The sequence below is a fragment of the Nipponia nippon genome, unplaced genomic scaffold (genome assembly GCF_047370975.1).
Source record: "Nipponia nippon isolate SJK-2023a ecotype South Korea unplaced genomic scaffold, ASM4737097v1 scaffold_3, whole genome shotgun sequence".
In the NCBI taxonomy this organism is placed as follows: domain Eukaryota; kingdom Metazoa; phylum Chordata; class Aves; order Pelecaniformes; family Threskiornithidae; genus Nipponia; species Nipponia nippon.
This window is the reverse complement of record NW_028262347.1, coordinates 15,940,917-15,958,020: the sequence shown is the minus strand read 5'-3', so window position 1 is coordinate 15,958,020 and position 17,104 is coordinate 15,940,917.

Genomic DNA, 17,104 nt, shown 5'->3' with positions numbered 1-17,104 from the left:
CCAGATGCCAAGGAGAGAGTTGAGATGACCATTGTGTCAAACGTGTTGCCTAGTCTAGGCTTTACATTCAAGAGGCAGTGCCTTCCTCTGAGTCATTCTACAAATACATTGGTCAGGACTGAAGCTCATAAAAGGAGAAAGCAGTTCCTTGCAAAAATTTTCCTGTACTCTAATGTTGCATAGAAGTTTTCACATCAAAAGGATCAAAGTGTACAACTGGTCCTTGAAACCATCTGTTGCTAGCCTGTAATCAACAAACTCTGTGTATGCTCAAACCTCATGTGGAGGATTGTTGTATATATTTGCAGAAGGCAAGACTTGTGGTACTTGGATTTTGCTCTGAATGGGTAGGGGATGTTGTGTGTATCTGTATTTCCTTGCCTATCAGAAGCAAAGGGCAGAGTGAATCCAGTTTGTAGATGGCGGCTTTGATCCCAAATAATTTTTCACTTACTGCTTCTTCAGCAAGGCAGAGTCCTGGGCTCTTGGTGATATTCAAAACAGTTGACTTACGCTAATTTACAATGGATCAATGCTGTAGTTTGAGTCCAAGGTTTGCATGCACATGAAACCAGTAGTACTGAAAGCATCTCTATTTCCTTTTCACCCAATGGACTGAAACAAAAATTTTCTGATTTGTATGTATGAGTCGAAAACACTGATTTTGGGTTGAACAGAATGTTTTGTTTGACTTGAAATGCTCTATTTTGCTTGTGTCTACAAATATAGGAAATCTGGAAGCAAAGGACTAGATTCACAAGAGTGAATTGCCTCACAGAAATGAGGCAATTTATATGAAGTAAGATAGTGGGTCAGAAATCCTGGACTCGTAGAGACCCAAGTTCCAGTGACCCCACCTGTCTCACTTGGAGGAGGAACTTTGAAGTTCTGTGTCCTGAGGACTAGGTTATAAAAGCTTGAACCATTTCGCTCTGTAAAATAAATATTCACTAAGCTAGAGAAAATTCCTGGATATCGGGGTTTTTAGGGAACACCTTGGTTCTTCATCCGGTATTTATTTTAGGTGAGCATAACTGCCTTAACTGAGGAAAGACTGAGGCAGACCCATTCCAGAGTATTCTGTGGTAGGGGATCTGCTCAGGCACTGACTCCAAATGTGTGCTGCTCATGATGGTTTATTCCCAAACTATCATGAGGCATCCAATATGTATGGTAGTAGGAATATGTAGGAGAATTTTGGAACACTTCCTATCCCTAATCAAGGCAAAGCCATTTTTCCATACTCTAAAAATAAAGCATATTTCCTCACCATTAGTGCCTAAATATCTTTATAGAATTGCAAAAAATTTCTTTTAGTTCTTCTGTTGTTGCTGCCATTTTCTTATGTAAAGAGACCTGAAAATATTTTCCAGGGTTGATATCAAGAATAAAGAGTCTCGTTTATCCATTTATTTACTGTGAAACTCCTCAGGAAACTGCTAAGTAGGGCTTGACGTTATAGGAGATGGAAGAAATGAACCTTCATTCATGCAGTTCATTTTTACTCAAACAGGTGTGCAAGATACCCAGCCAAATGGAAAAGTGTGTGGTTCCCTGTACTCTCCACTGGCCTTTAAGAAAGCTTCCATTCCAGTTCTCTTTCAGGCTCCTTATTTGAGATTATAGAAGATGAGACTTGATAGTGTCGAAGTTAAAACACTGCCAACACGAAAGCCCTATCCCTTGAACTGCTCTGATCATTCTGGGTTTTTCTCCCCATTGCTACTTCAGGAATGCAGACCATCTGTACCCGCCCTCTTTTCCTAGGCTGGGTTTGAGGAGAGAGACAGAGTGAATGGTCTAGAGTAGATGGGAGGTGAAATTCTTGCTCTGAAAGACAGTTTTTCATTTTTTCGCGTGTTGTGTGTGTAGCTGGCTGTTCCTTTCTACCTCCTCAGAGAGTCTTCACTCTGTCTTTACTCTGCCTTCAGCCATCTCTAATTGCCTGTTACTTTGCTTGGGCGACCAAGCAGCCTGTTTATCAGCTTACGTTGCCCATGCCAGATCAACTTGCTATATATCTGTGAAGATCGAGAGGACATGTTCACAAGTACACATATTTATTTGGGCAGCAGCGGACCTTAGTCAAAATACCAGATGCTGTTTCCAAATGGATGGTATTTCCTGGATGAGAGGTAAGAAACCGAATGGAAAGAACCTGGTGTGATGATTCCTTGATGCCTTTTCAAAGACTTTTTGAAAAGGAAGGAAGGTTTCTTTCCATCTCCTCATGAATCCATACACTTAAATTCCAAAATGAAGGTGCTATGTTATTATAGTTGTTTTTTTTTTTTTTTTCTATTCGCGCTGAGCAGTTGAAATTACAACCATCCACTTTGTACATCCCAGGATGTTAAAATCACTTATAACTGAAATTGTCCCATGGCTCCGTAAGATAACTGCTGAATAATGAGCATGTACTTCTGAATTAACTGTGCAGTGTCAGGTTGTGTAGGAAGCTGACACAACGCATTTCACCCCCTCTAGGGATATGTGTCTGCTTATCTACTGGGAGTTAGTGGCACAGATTGGGACCAGTGATGCAAGTTTTCTTGAAACGGAGCAGAAAGAGTGGGTTAGGGCATGGGCTGAGCTGCGCATATCCTTCACTCCACGCAAGCTCCAATGTAAGGATCCAAATATCAATGATTTCCTCATTATACGAAGTGTTATTATGTGTAGCAAAGACTAATTTTTATAGATGGTATATATAATAATTTATGAAAGCTTGTAATGAGTATTTGTGTATATATATATACACACACAGACATGCACTCACACCCCAAAGCAGTTCTCTTAAAGAGACTTTTGTTCTAGTTTTTATTTGTCCAATGCCATTGTATCCAACGTATATTCTAAAAATGCCCCACATTTCCATGCTATACAAGATCAGCAAAACTGTCCCAAGGCCACAACAATCCTGGAATCTACGCTGCGTACTTCCTAATGGCTATCCCATCCAGAAACCACTTTCCAGTAAGATTTCTGTGGACTTCTGTCGAATCCATTAATATAAAAATTTGTGGCATAACCTCCACTTAGCACCTGCAGTCTTGGGAGACTGTGAGGGGAATTTACCTCCTCCAGAAGAATGGGTATCTGTTTTTTCTTTTACTCTTCTAGTTTGATAGAGGAAGCAACCAGAGACAGAAAATCTGAAAACCAATCTTTTGTCTTAGCTGGGAGGCTGAAGTGCTCTTCCTGCTGCTGTTGAGTGGCCGTCAGCAGGAAGGGTCGAACAGCTCAGGCACAGAATGCCTCCACTTTAGCACTTCTTCCAGGAAGAAACACAGAGCACCTCTTCCTGTGAAGGCACAGAAACAGTGCTGTGCTGATTCTGAGTGGGCTTTGATGTGGCTGTAAATGTCAGGTGTGATTTTTTTCGTATAAATTCTCAGTACTTTGTACCTTAGCTTATACTAAAGAGCAGACAGCTTTTCTTTTCATCCCTAGACCTCTTAAGGAACTCAAATTTTAAATCTTTTAAGTGCTGCCCACACTATTTTTCTTCCCAAAGATGCATCCATTGCTCAGGAAGTTGTGCGTGTGGAACACAGAATAATTCAGGTTGGAAGGAACTTACAGAGGTTAACCTAGTCAACAGGATCCTCCACAAGCAAGCACAGATGAATGATGTCTTGAAGAGTGGTCCTTTAAAGACATCCTAAGTACTCTTCTTAAAAAGACAGAGAAGAAATAGGGAGAGAATTAATGAGAAACAAGAATGAGAGGAAAATGTCCGGGGTTGAAATCCACAATGAAAAAATAAGGTGCCAATCTTTGATATTGTAAAATCTGTACATTGGGACCATAGTGTTGTTTGGAGCTTTTTATCTTCTCATCTTGGATGGTTAAATTAATGCTGCTGAACAGAAATGTCCCAATACTTATTTCTGGACAAGTGGGAAGAGGTAGAGGAGAAAGTGGAGGAAATTTTTGTCATTTTTTATTTTTTGAAATTGTTCCATCTACTTTACTTCCCTTGTTTCACATTCCAGCCTTTCACTGCAGCTCTGTGTAATTTGACAAAATTCCCAAGTGCAATGATTTGTGCTACAGAGAATATACCCTAGCTGCTCTTAAAACACATTAAGTATTTGAATACTGATTAGATGCATCAAATGTGCTCATTTATTAGCAATAAATAATGATCCTTTGTGTAAGAAAGAACTGTGCATAAATTACTTCCTTCTGCACATAAATTTCACCTCGTTGTCCAGTATCTAATGGAAGCTATTTCATCCATCTTTCCACCAGACCAGGTGTCTTAAATAATCCCCTGGTGTTTGCATTCTTCTGAATTGGCTTAACATTTTTGTCATTGTCCATTTCCTCACGTCCAGCTTCCTCTTCCATATTTCCAAAGCATGTAAAAATCTCCTTCCTATTAAAAAAAAAAAGTCATAATCACAGTGATCACATCCTACTTGGAACAATTTGAATGAAACAAAACCTCAAGGATTTTGGAGGGCTGCCTGAAATGATCTTGAAAAATAAAAGTTTGACCTCATGAAAAATGTTCTATTTAAAAGAAGAGGAAAGCACAAAGCAGCCAGTTGTTTTTGCATGATTTATTTTGTTGACATTTTTATCAAAACATCTTTTATTTTTGCAAAAAGTCTTTCATTAAACTAAATGTTTGGGAAGTTCGATTTTTGGCAAAAACAGAAAAGATAACGGAGGTGGAAGCTGCTTAGACTTTTTTTTTTTCATTATTTGAGTAACTTCAATGTTTATAAATGCAGGACAATGTATCAATGAGCACTGGAAACTCACTTCTTCTCAGTGTTTTCTCCATGGCCTTCTTGACAATAGTGCCTAGTCCAGGGTTTTGTAGGTACCTACCTAAAGGAATCATTGGTTGGGCACTGGTGGGGCAAGAGGGTCCTTGTGTTAGGCACAACTCTTGGATGCACGGCAGGGTATTAGGATCACCGTGCCCTCCCTGCTGATGCTTAGCATCCCCCCTCTCTCAAGGCACCTCTTCCCTGAAGGAAGACAGTCTGAAACCTCGGTCTGAAAGGCTGTTGCCCTCCTACGTCGCACACTGCATAGGATTTTCTCTTGGGCACAGAGTGTAAAATATCACCATTTCAGAATTACAGCTCTCCATCTTGCCTCGCTGGGATGCTGCATAATATCAGGAGCGCTAGACAAGGAAATAATATTTCATGTCAGCAGTGTTGCTAATTAACGTGTAAATCATTTTGCTCACTTTTCCCCATCACAAGATTGGCTTAAGAAAAAAAAATCAAAAGATTTAAAAGTTATATATATACAGCTGCAACTTTTGTGAGTCACTAAATTTCATGCTTTTCAAGATTTTCTTTGCCTCCAAGAAGAACAGAATGTCATTTTAATTCTGAATGATAAATAAGTTTTCTCAGTCTAGGAATGGGGACAGTAAGAAAAACATCAAATACCATGATCCTGGCAATAAAATCTCAAAGAGTTGGCAGTCGTGGGTCAGAGAAGACAAGGCTTGGGAGGGAGCCAGAGCCTGCCTGTGAACAGGAGCAGCAGGCTGGAGACAGCTGTCTGGAATCTGTCTGGGCAGCAGGCACCCCAGGAGATGAGAGAGTCATGCAGGGAAGCAGCTTTTTGCTGCTATGGGAGCCGTAACATCAGAGGTTGTTTCCACTTAAAGGGGTTTCCTGTTAGAACTGCAACTGGCAAACCCTGCCCATGAAGACGAAAGTTAGACAGCTTCCCAGAATGGAGTTACATGAGCAGAAAGGAGTCGCTGCATGTATAAAAGCAGCTATATTAGAGGTTTTGTTGGCATGGTTATGTGGTTTGAGAATGGGTGTTTGGTGGTTTATTTTTAATTGATGGAGAGCAAAGCTATAGGAAAGGGAGAGGACACAGGTAGCAATGTAGGGAGCCACAAGTTGCATATCTCTAGGCACCGTTTTGAACAATTGCAATGAGGTCAGACCAGGATTCCCCAGGTGTCAGGACCTGTGGGGAGGTGCAGATGACCTTTAATAGCAAAGCAATCTTCTACTGTTTCCATGAAAGCTGGGAATGCTTTTGGAAATTCATTGTAAAGCCTGTAGGTTTGCAAAGCCTGGAGCACATCCCATTCCTGGTCCCAGGCTTCTTGTGCACAGAAGTCCCATCAAACACACTAACCATGATTTTAGGGCTAGTTGAAACATGGATTTCAGGACATGTTAAAGAGCTTCAACCATATTATCTGTCCGCTTTCTTTTCATCTGGTTAGCTGCAGTTTAGACATAAATCATCTGGGCTGTGCTTAGGAAGACCCACGTTTCAGGATGTCTTCTGGTGGACCACTTTAATTCATTCCAGCTGATGTCAGTCTGTCTAGACTAGATGGAGGAAAGCTTGGATCCGTGTGATAGCATAATGCAAGTGTTTAAGCTTTCACCACTCCAGGCAGGCCTGGTGTTCAGCATTCACAAAAACAGCATGGGTGGTAGATGGTGCTGGGCTTGAGCACAAACTCAGACCCAGGACTGATGAACAGCATAGCCAGAGAAAGGACTGGTTGATCATGGAGGTCACAATGACATCTAAGGGTGTGATAGGTTTGACAGTATGTTGCGCCCTCTTACTCGCAGGTGCCTGCTGTATGTGCCAGTGCAAAATGCAGTCAGGCCCGAAGTGCTGCTCAAGTAGTGACCTACCTAGGTGGAAAGCAGCATGTGAACGTGGTTACTAATGCCATACTTGAGTGTGAGTACTGTGAGTGAAGAGAAGAGCTACTATTCCTCCACCCATCTGATGATCTGCCCACGCTCTAACCAGCCACTTACTCATTTTTACTATCTTCCCCGGTCAGAAGGGAGTCACCATCCAACTCAGGCACAGATATGTAAATGGATAGTATCTCCTCCAGTAGCTCTTGAAAAGCATCAGCCTCCCTTCCCTAACTTTGCAGAGAACATGCGCATTTGCTTTCAGAAGTTCGCTAGCATTTAGGCATGAACTAAGTGCCTAAGGCTGTGCCTGTGTAAATGTTTTGGTTCAAAGCTGTTTTGAAGTGAACTCCCTGACTACCCCCACTTACTGTGTGTTGATTTGGTATGCAAAACAGTTCTGGTGCCTGTGAACTAGCTTCCTTTAAGAGGAGACTTAATCAGCAGCTCAACCCCAACTGCAACACCAAATGTGCTCCAGCCCCTGATGAAGACACTAGGATATGAACCAATGAGCAGGCTGCACAACCGCAAAGTCCTCCAGCATTTACTGAACATGCACAAGCTACTAGAAATCTCCTGAAACCACTAAATGCTTCTGCAACATCCTGAATGTGTCTCCTGCTGTACAAAGGACCTGCTGCATTTTCAGATTTCCCTGCAACTGCCAGCCCTCAGCTCTTCGCAACTCATCTGTTCCTCCTCAATCACCTACCTCATCTTTCTTGGAAATCTTGACCTTCTTTACCCTGACTTCTGTTGCCTTCCCCAGTCTTTGCTGTTTTTTTATATTATTTTCCCTTTCCTACTGTTGTCTTCTGCAATGGTAACATCCATGCCATCTGCTTCCCAGAAATCCACTGGGTGTGCAACTGGAGGGCATGAGAAACTGATGCGAGGCATTAACTGTGCTTTGAGAGGGCTGGAAGTGTATCCAGCAGCAACATAACCCAGCAGCAGTACCAGGAGGCTGCTAACTGCTGAATGGTACCTCATTAAATTGGGAAGATGCTGGCCTTGCTCTTGAAGATCCAGGTAGTGCCTGGTGTTAGCATGGCCAATGTGTCTTCAAGATAGAGATTCAAATCAGTCTTTGGGTGGGAGCAGACTGCCCAGCCTGCTCAGCACCAGGAGGAGAGTTTGGAGAGGATGCTGCTTCTGGCACTGCTTTGGGGCCCCTGGACTCCACCGAAGAGCCATGCAAGTCCACATCAAGGGACATGTCTTTGGTCCTCTTCCCCACCCTGGCTGGAATCAGGGGAACAGCACCAATGGACCAGCTTCCAGCCCCAGGTGTACAGAGTGTGACCAGCTCCAGTGCTATATGTCTGTGTCTAACCCCTGGAGTCACCCCTTCCCAATTTCTGCAGGGTGACCCCATCGCTCAGAAAATAACTATTTCCTCCAGGTCTGTGTATCAGAGCACGTCTTCTGAATGTGTGAACACGCCAGGATCTCAGTACAAGTTTAGATCAAGCAAAGTAAATCCCACAGCTTCAACTAAAAGGAATCTCAAATTGCACAAGGGTGTATTAACAGACCCTGTGTAGCTATGGGACCCAGCAGACCACAGAACTGTGCAAAAACAAGACAAAGTAGTTCAAGGGAAGCTACTGAGAGACAGGGGTAAAGAACAGAAACCTGGCTGTACCCTCTGGCTTGCCTTGTTTAAGAGGACTGAAGTATTTCCTGAGCACACAGCTGCTTTTTGGCACAGATGCCTGGGAAGAGCTTTTTGAAAACGAGTTTGAATTTGGACCTGGGGGATCAGGTCCCCAAGGGAGGCAACAGGCAGGAGCCATCTCATGGGCTCGTCCCCAGGCTGGAGAAGTGGAGGGACACTTGGCTGCAGGCTGACATCTTTCATACCGCTGGGAAGGACGTTCCTGAGTTTTCCAGTCCTTGCCGTGTTGGCTTCACTGGAGTGACCACAGCTCTGTTCTTTCACCCGTCCACCCCTTGCTTTTTCAGCCTCCTCTTCCCTCCTTCACACTTCCCCTTTCTGGTGAGGTGGGGCCCAAAACAGGATGGAGTCCAAATGGGGGAGGAGGTGATAAATGCAAATTATCTCTACAAAGTGGCTGAAGCCAGGAGCTTTCCCTTTGCCTTTCCAAATCCCACAGAACTGATACCAGGGCTGTAGCTGTGTCCCAGACAGAATATATGCCCCCATAAAACTGCTCACCAGTTCTCACTATCGAAAACCACCGGCATATTAAAACACCTTGTTACTAGTGGCAACCATTTTCTGCTAGTCTAATTTTTGTCGTTTCCAAGAGTGGGAGGGGATAAAGTAGCATTTCTTGTTTGCTTAGGAAGCTCCAGTGTCCTTTATGTTCCTGCACAGGTCAGTCCCCCCTCTGCCACTTTTGCACACCGCAGTCATGGCCAGTGATTTATCAGCTCGGCTGCCCTTGGTGAAGAGGGTTTTCCAGGTACCTGCTATAATCCAGTATTTCCCCATGATGGTACCTGCAAGCACAGCAGAGCCCATGGCCTATCCCAGTGTGAGGTGTGAGCCCCATCTCTCCTGCCCTCTGTTAACCAGCCGCTCAGCCATCCTCATTTTCCCTCAGCAGAATTATGTTGTCTAGCTCGGAGATAAAAATAACGCACTGTTTTCTAGGGACAGATCCTAGAGAGACGTTCTCAAGAGGAAAGCACTGAGCAGCAGAACAAATAACCAAAAGAGTACAATTCTGTGATAAACTGACTACCCTTGAATATACCTAGATGGTCTGAGAATAAAATTGTCAGAAATAAAGAACAACAATTTTTGTTTTTCCAATCTGTCTTTTTTTTTTTGGTTGTTGTTCTACCTCTTGCAGAACAGGCAAATCCTTCCTCAGGACTCATACCCCACAGGGCTTGCATCCATAAAGCACTGAGCACTGAGTGTAATGCATCTTGTGAGAAAGTTTTGGCCAGTTTATAGGTCGCAGACCAGAAAGACCAAAACCCACGATCTAATGTGATGTGAGAGCAGTTGGAAGGCCACATTGTGAGATGATATTGCTTGTGTGTGGCTTCCCAGGGACTTTTTAGTTCTTGCCTCCCACAGTCTGCTGCTACAAGAAAACCGGAACCCTGTTGCTTAGGCATAGTTTCTTATAATTCAAAGGGTTTAAAGGTAGCTGTTGGTATACATTGGGTTTCTGAGCACTGCTGGAGAGCCTTATAACTAAAGCAGGACTTAAAACATTGAAGTGACATAACTCCCATTTCAGGTTGATACATATTATAACCAAGTGTGAAAACTGAGGCCCGCTGACAGATCAACATTTTAAAGCTTGAGCTTATAACATTACTGGGAGCTATGAGTATGCTAAGTTTAGTTGTCAGTCTTCTACATTTATACGTGAACATTTTGATCTCTTCACATTAACCTTTGCCCATCTCGGTGACATGCAGAAGGTATGAAGCCTTGCTACAGAAATCCTGGGACATCCCAGAGGCAGCCGGGTAACGTGCTTGGAGGTTTGTCTGGCTCCTTCTCCACTGCGTGTGCCTCTGCTGCCTGCCCCTAGCCGGAGGGGTGCTGGTTGCAGGGTGCTCAAAGGGTTTTTCCTTCTGAACTCGGCCAAACCTGCTCCCACCCTAGTCCTGGCAAGACGACATGAGACACCCCACAGCGTGGGTGCGCAGCTATATAGGACGTGTTGTTTCGTAACATGGAGTAGGCTTAAATGTTTTTCATCTTCCCTGACCTCACTTCCAGCATCAGCTGAGGTCATGGCATCTAGTTTCAAGATCGGAAGCAAAATTATTGAGTAACTGCAACTCTAAGTGCCAAACCTGCATATCCTTAACAACCAGGGTCATTTTTAGTGGCTTGATCTCTCTCACCCGGGATCCTTCTGTCCTGGCTGGAGGCTCTGCTTGCCCCATAGCTCCCTCAGAACTGAGTTTAAGGTTGGACATTAGGGCTCAGCACCCCCGTCCCCTCTCCAGGTCCTTCTGTGATGGTGGTCACTCTAAAGCCTCTCTCTGTTGAAACTGCCCCTTCCAGTCCCCTTTGGTCTTACCTTAAATCAAATCCCTTGCTTATTACCCAAAACCAACATGTTTATACTGGGGTGACCATGCATCCCCAGAGAAACAGTTTTTCCTCCTATCCTACAGACTTTTTCTGGGCTGTTGTTTTGTCTAAGATTTTAGAAACAGCAATTGAGATATATATTTTCTTCTTGTCTGCCCCTCTCAGAACATGGTCACGGGCCTCACCTGCTGCTCCCCAGCCAGACAGTGGTGACAGGGTGCAGAATACAACACAGACAGCATGTCCCACATCCTATTCCTTTTCTTCTAAAATTCTGTCCCTTAACATATGCCAATTTTGGCTTTTTCCACTTCATTCTGTGCAAATGCAGTTTTGATGAGCGCTATCACCATAGGTTCAGAAAGAGAAAAGCAAACGTAGCCTGTGGGGCTGTCCTCTTTCTTGGTTTGGCACTCGTGTGCGTATGTCTCTTGAGTTCTTCAGTTGCCAGACTCCTTCCAGCCAAGACAGCACTGGTATTTGTTCAGGAGGTTTTATGGGTATTACCACACTCTGAAAGACTGTTCTTCAAAAGATGCATCACTGAATGATTCATTGCTGTTGCATCCTCCTTGGCTGTCGTTCTGTAGTTACCTAGCTTTCTACATGCTTACGTTGTGCTTTTCTTATGCCTTTTCCTTTTCCACCCTTGTGGTGAATTTAGGGGCTCTCAGTGTGATGCACTGCCTTCTGTCTGCAGAGAAACGTCAGCGTGACATCCGTGGGTGGCATTGGCTCAGGAAGGAGGCATGAGATGTTCACCTGATCCGAGTGCTCATCGTAGCTCTCCGAGCTAAACATGGGGAAGCCGCTGTGGTCACTGCACAAGCTCTGGGGCTTGGGGGTGTTGCAAGGGGATGGAGAGGAAGCGTTCGTGGCTACAACAGTGCTTTCCCATAATTTATTACCAAAAGACTTGACTACACATCTCAGCCAGTTTAAACAAAATAGAGACGTGATGGATTTATGCACTGGTGACATCAAAGACTGTAATTGTTCTTTTCTGTCTTGATTCCCAGTCCTTGTCTGTCCCCATGGTCTGACCCTTGCTGCCTGCTGATACACATCATCTCCCGCTGTCCAAGGCCAAATTACTCAGCACCGGAGATAAGATGTCCTTGGTCGCTGGCCCTCGCCTGTGTAATGCCTTACTGGGAAGCCATTACTAGATATGACAGAGCCAAATCTGCCCTTCAAGAGTATGGTTTTGGATGCAGTAACCTGGAACAAAGAAAAAAAATCCACAGGAAAAGAACCACAACAGTACAGTATCTGCCAGCGCTCCGGGTGGTGAAAGGCAGGCTCCAGTGATGATAATCCTATGAGACAGTATTGTATTTGGCACTCAGACACTTGTGTGACCTGTGTTTTGGGAATCCCTTAACAAGATGAGGAAAGAGTTTCCAATCTAAAAGAAAAAAATGGCAGAAACTGGGAGTGAAAACTCACCTTGTTTAGTTTATGACATGTCCATGTTTATATCATCCATAAATCTTGGAGAAGAAGGGGCCAGTCATTGCTCTCCTACTCACCTTTAATCCACAGTGTTCCTTCTCTGCACACTCAAAGTTCCAGAGAAACATGATTTATCTTCAGAATTTATGTTTGGTTTTGTTGGTGGGAGAATTCTTCCGTTTTATTAACTTCAGGGAAAATGAATCATTGTGCAGTGGGAGGCTTGGACACAAGGTTGAACAAGAATGAATTTCTTGGTTTTGTGAACTAGAGAGTACAAACTCCAACACCTTTTAGTAAATATTTGTTCACAAAGCCTTTCACAGTCTTTTGCTACAGTTGAAACACTGATAGTCCACATGCCTAAAAGTATTTTAGGAGCTTGTCAAGATTTTATTTTGTGAGTATACAACCATCTTAAATCTAATGATGTATGTTCTTCCGTTTGCTATTTTGATATTTTAATTATAAAGCATTCAAAATTGGATAAAAGCCCACTCTAAAAATTTTTTAAATTATGTTTGAAAAGGCAGCAATTTTTCATATACTCAAAGCCTAAAAAACATTAGTATATATTTCACATATCAGCACACAAACAAAACACATTGTAGAACCCTGGCTAAGTGTGAAATGTTTTGACTCAAATAGCTGGTGATGAATAGCGATAGATATATATGTATGTGTGTGTGTGTGTATATAAAGACAGATTTGACATGCGGTCACTGTAGCACCTCCTTAATTGAATATCATTCAATTACAAGTCATGGTGTATCAACTCTCTGAAAACAACATACTGTTTTAAGAAATTAATGCTACAAATGGGGAAAAAATCAAGTTTTGGATTTTTTACACATTTGACAAGATGTTATGCATTGTCATTTTCACTCTTTCTTCTCTATTAGAAAGTAGTGAATTAATCTCTTCTTTTCTTATACAATCAGAGAAACATTCTTACATACAGAAATGAAGTTGTGAAATTCCCGAAGTTTGCAAGGAATCCAGAAAGCAGACACAGGACTTGTCAACATGCTGAACTGACTTTGAAAGCTGATAAATTTCAATTTGCGTGTGCCCACTGAAATCCACGTATAACCTTGCTATGGCCACAGCATTGCTGGGGAGAATTAACATAGAGATAGACTTGGTATTACTTTAAGTCTTGTTTCAGACTGCTCAAATAACAATAGCAACAGAGTGGAAGTGCCCTTTGTGCCAAGAACAATAAAGTGGATGCAGAGAGTCTGAGAATTCTTGGCAACAAATACCTCACACAAATTAGGCTCTAATATGAAGTATATTTTTAGATTTGGATTCTTTTCATTGGATGTGCAAAGGATAAGACTCCTTGGAGAGAAAGTCCCTAGGGCTCTTTTCCCCTTTCTGGAAAAGAGTGCAATTCTTGGAAGTAGGGTCTGCATTTCATTCCACGAGAAATTCTTATACATTTTAGTAAAAAATGTTGGGTTTTTTTAATTTCAGCACAGAAACTCAACACTCAAACTGTGATATACTGACAAACTCAAAAATGTGGTGAGGGACTGGTGAGACAGAAGGCTTTCCTTGAAGTCTCCCAAAGAACTCCAGTTATCCAAGGAAATCATAATGTTCAGTGTTTTCGATGAACCACAAAGCACCTTCAACAAGCAGGTCTGGGTGGGTGGTCATCATCTTGTTACCTCTGATAATACCATCTTACACCTCAAAATATTTTTTCACATTGTAGCACCAAGAGTTCTATTATTATGTGAGACTAGATTTTTATTAAAAGAGGGGGGAAAAGTGCATGCATAACCCTTACAACTGTGGAGCATGTGAATTCCAACCTCTTAAAAAAGAAGGCAACTCTAATATTTATTTGTTTAAAATTCTTATGGTTAGATCAAGCACAAGATTTTCAAGATCTGGGTGTTTTTTTGCATGGCATATTGTTCTTCTCCTCCTTAAGAAAACTGTCTGATTCTAGAGACAATTACCGCAAGGTAAGAACTAGACTTGACCATGCTTTTGCAAGGATTTCATTGTCTTCGTTTTCTAATTCTTATCTTAACCACAACACAGCCATGGTTCCTGGGTAAGAAGTAGGACGATTTTGGTTCTGCTCTGCCCAGAACTCCATTCTCCCACTGAAATCAGTGACAAAAATCCCTCTGAATTCAGTGGAAACAGGGCTGAACCAGTGACTCGTAACAAAGGCAGTATTGTTCGGCATTGCAGGGGTCTGGGATGCTGGTGATGCCTTTCGTCTTTGTGCTCACTTCCTCTGGCTCATTAGGGCTGTGGCTTTTGGTTTTTCAGCTCCAGGGTGTATGTTTGCTATTGGGCGTCAGCAATGTTTTGCGGGCTTTGGTTCCCACTGCGCTACAAGGCAGATGTTCCAGCTATCCTTTCAAATGCAACATCTCTTGCAGGGGAGTGGAGTCTCTGCTCCTGTTTTTAAATACATGAAACCTAAGATTAGGTTTGCATTTCACTCTAGATTAGATTTGCATGATTTGTTGATTATTTTTGCCTTTTTTTTTTTTAATGCCAGCAATAAAAGGTAACTTAAACCCCAAGAGGCTGCCTTAAGTACCTGTGTTGCTCTCGTCTTTCTTGATGTGTCGATCAGCAGTGCGTTTCCTTCGTGCAAGATGTCAGCAGGCTTGATTTCCTATGCTGAAGTGGTAGCAAAATTGCATAAAGAGAGGCTGGGAAATTGAGAATTATGGGAGGTATCAAGACCTCAGTCTTGTAAAAGGTCCCTGGAGGAGCACCGATCTATCATTCCAGAGACCAGATAAAAGCACTAACACCCTGGCTAGGTGGGAGCAAGCAAGTCACAGGCAGTACTCAGGCAACTGCAGTGGAGAGAGGGGACAGTCAGTCTCAAGAGGATAGTGGGTACTTTTTGTAAGCATATGCTTAAGCTTTCAAAATGTATATTTTTAAATTTTGATATATAATGATACAGATTTTGCAGGCTAAACTATTAAAATTAATTACCACTTTTTTTCATTCTTTATAATTACTGTAAAGGTTAGAGAGATATATTTGTTCCGAATTAGATTTTATTCTCATGCTAAGTACATGTTTAGATTAATTCTACCTGAAGTGGATGAACTATTTTGGTTTTATGAAGCAATCTGGTCAAATTTCCCAACTGGGCATTTTAAAAAGAGGAATCTGAAACATCAAATGTGCTAGTCGACCCTTGATAAAGAGACCTTTCCCTTGCAGGGAAATCTGCATTTAGTGGTGTTCATTCCACATTTCAAAAGCACTTTCACTATAAATTGCAAAGATACAGTTCAAATACATTTTTAATTACTACTAGTATTTCGGAGGCTCTTGGAGGTGGCAGTGAGTTTGTTGAAGCGTTGTCGTATCTGGGCGCATCTGCTACTAGTGGAAGATTAAAAAAAGTCTCTCTGCTTTGCTATTTCCAGGTTAGAAATGAATTTCTGTATTTCATTCCCAATTTCTTCTGTCTTCTCTTTGCCAGACTGTATGGCAGCCAAGGAGGTCTTGTCCCCAGCTGTCCCCAGCTGTCCCCAGCTTCCCCCAGAGCCCTTGGGGAGCCATGGCTGTGGACTGTGCCGGCTCACTCTCCCTGATGGGTCCAGGTGCCGTGGCTGCGAAAGGCCAGCCCTTCCTTTGCACCCCGACCCATGGTCCCCAAGGATGCAGGACAAGGCTGGAGCATCTCCACAGCTTGGGAAGGAGCCCTCCCTGAAGCGGTGCAGGTACCGCTGCCCGTGCCCTGCCTCTTCTGCACCGGTATCCAAGGTCAACAACAACCATGCTCTCCTTTAAAGCTGCCAGTGTTACAGAGCCTGTGTATTGTATCCTGCCTTGGGAGAGTTGGAGGAAGCAGTGTGAAACCCGTGTTTATAAAAGGATGTGAGATATAAACTAACACTCCCTTTCTGATATCTGAAGATTTATCTCTCAGTAAAATTCCTCAAGGGAAAGCTGTAAAAATTCAACCTCAGTGTTAATTAAGAACCCATAAACTCCATTCGTCTGAATTTACATATAGAAAAGAAGGTGGTATGATAAAAGAGAGATTTAACTATACATCCCTCTCTGCAAATATAAACATAGTTTTCCCTGTGTTTATGCTGTACTGTCTACAAATGCATTGTAATACAGAAAAGGGATGCTTGGACCCCTGAGCACAGCTCTGTGCCAGGGCCGAGCACTTTGGCAAGCGAGGTGGCTGTAGCATACAGAGTAATGGGGACCGCTCTGCAGATGAGGGCAGGAGCTATGATCATGACATGGAAGGCAAATCCAGGGCAGGATTTTGAGTGGGAAGAGCTGTGGTCAAAGATGGGAGATGAGCAGTCGGGGAGGAGGATGTACAATTATTCTGAACAAGAAGGAAACACTGCCTGAGCAGCAAGGATGAGTAAACAGGATAATTACCAGGAATTTACAGAAGTATTAGTGCAATCATGGGATGGCCTTTGTTTGAGCAGAGAGAGGGCGGTGGAGGAGCCAGAAATAAGCTCCAGGTTAAGAGCTGTAATGACGGAGAATTTACTGGAGTTTTAATAGCTGTGGAGAAAGGGGGAAGGAGAAAAAATACGAATTCAGTTCTGAGATATCAGAAGACCTTGCAGGAGAAGAGAGCAAGAAAAAGATGTGGGTCTGGCTACTCAGTCATAGTTGTTGGTGCAGATGTGATAGTTATAACTGGGGAAAAGGATTTAGATAAGCAGGTATAAAAGGAAAATGGGGTAGCACCTCCATCAAAGATAATCCTGAAGGAGAAGAGAAAAGAAAAAACAGGAAGAAAATCTCAATGAGCAAAGAAAGGATACACCTGGCAAGGGAGAAGTAGGGAAAAATGCAAAAGCAACTCTTGTTCTCAAGAAAGAGGTGGAGGGGCTGCTTCAATGCCCTAGAGAGGGAGAAGCTGGTAAGGGGAAGAAAACGAAATCAAAATACTGGAAGCAGAAGC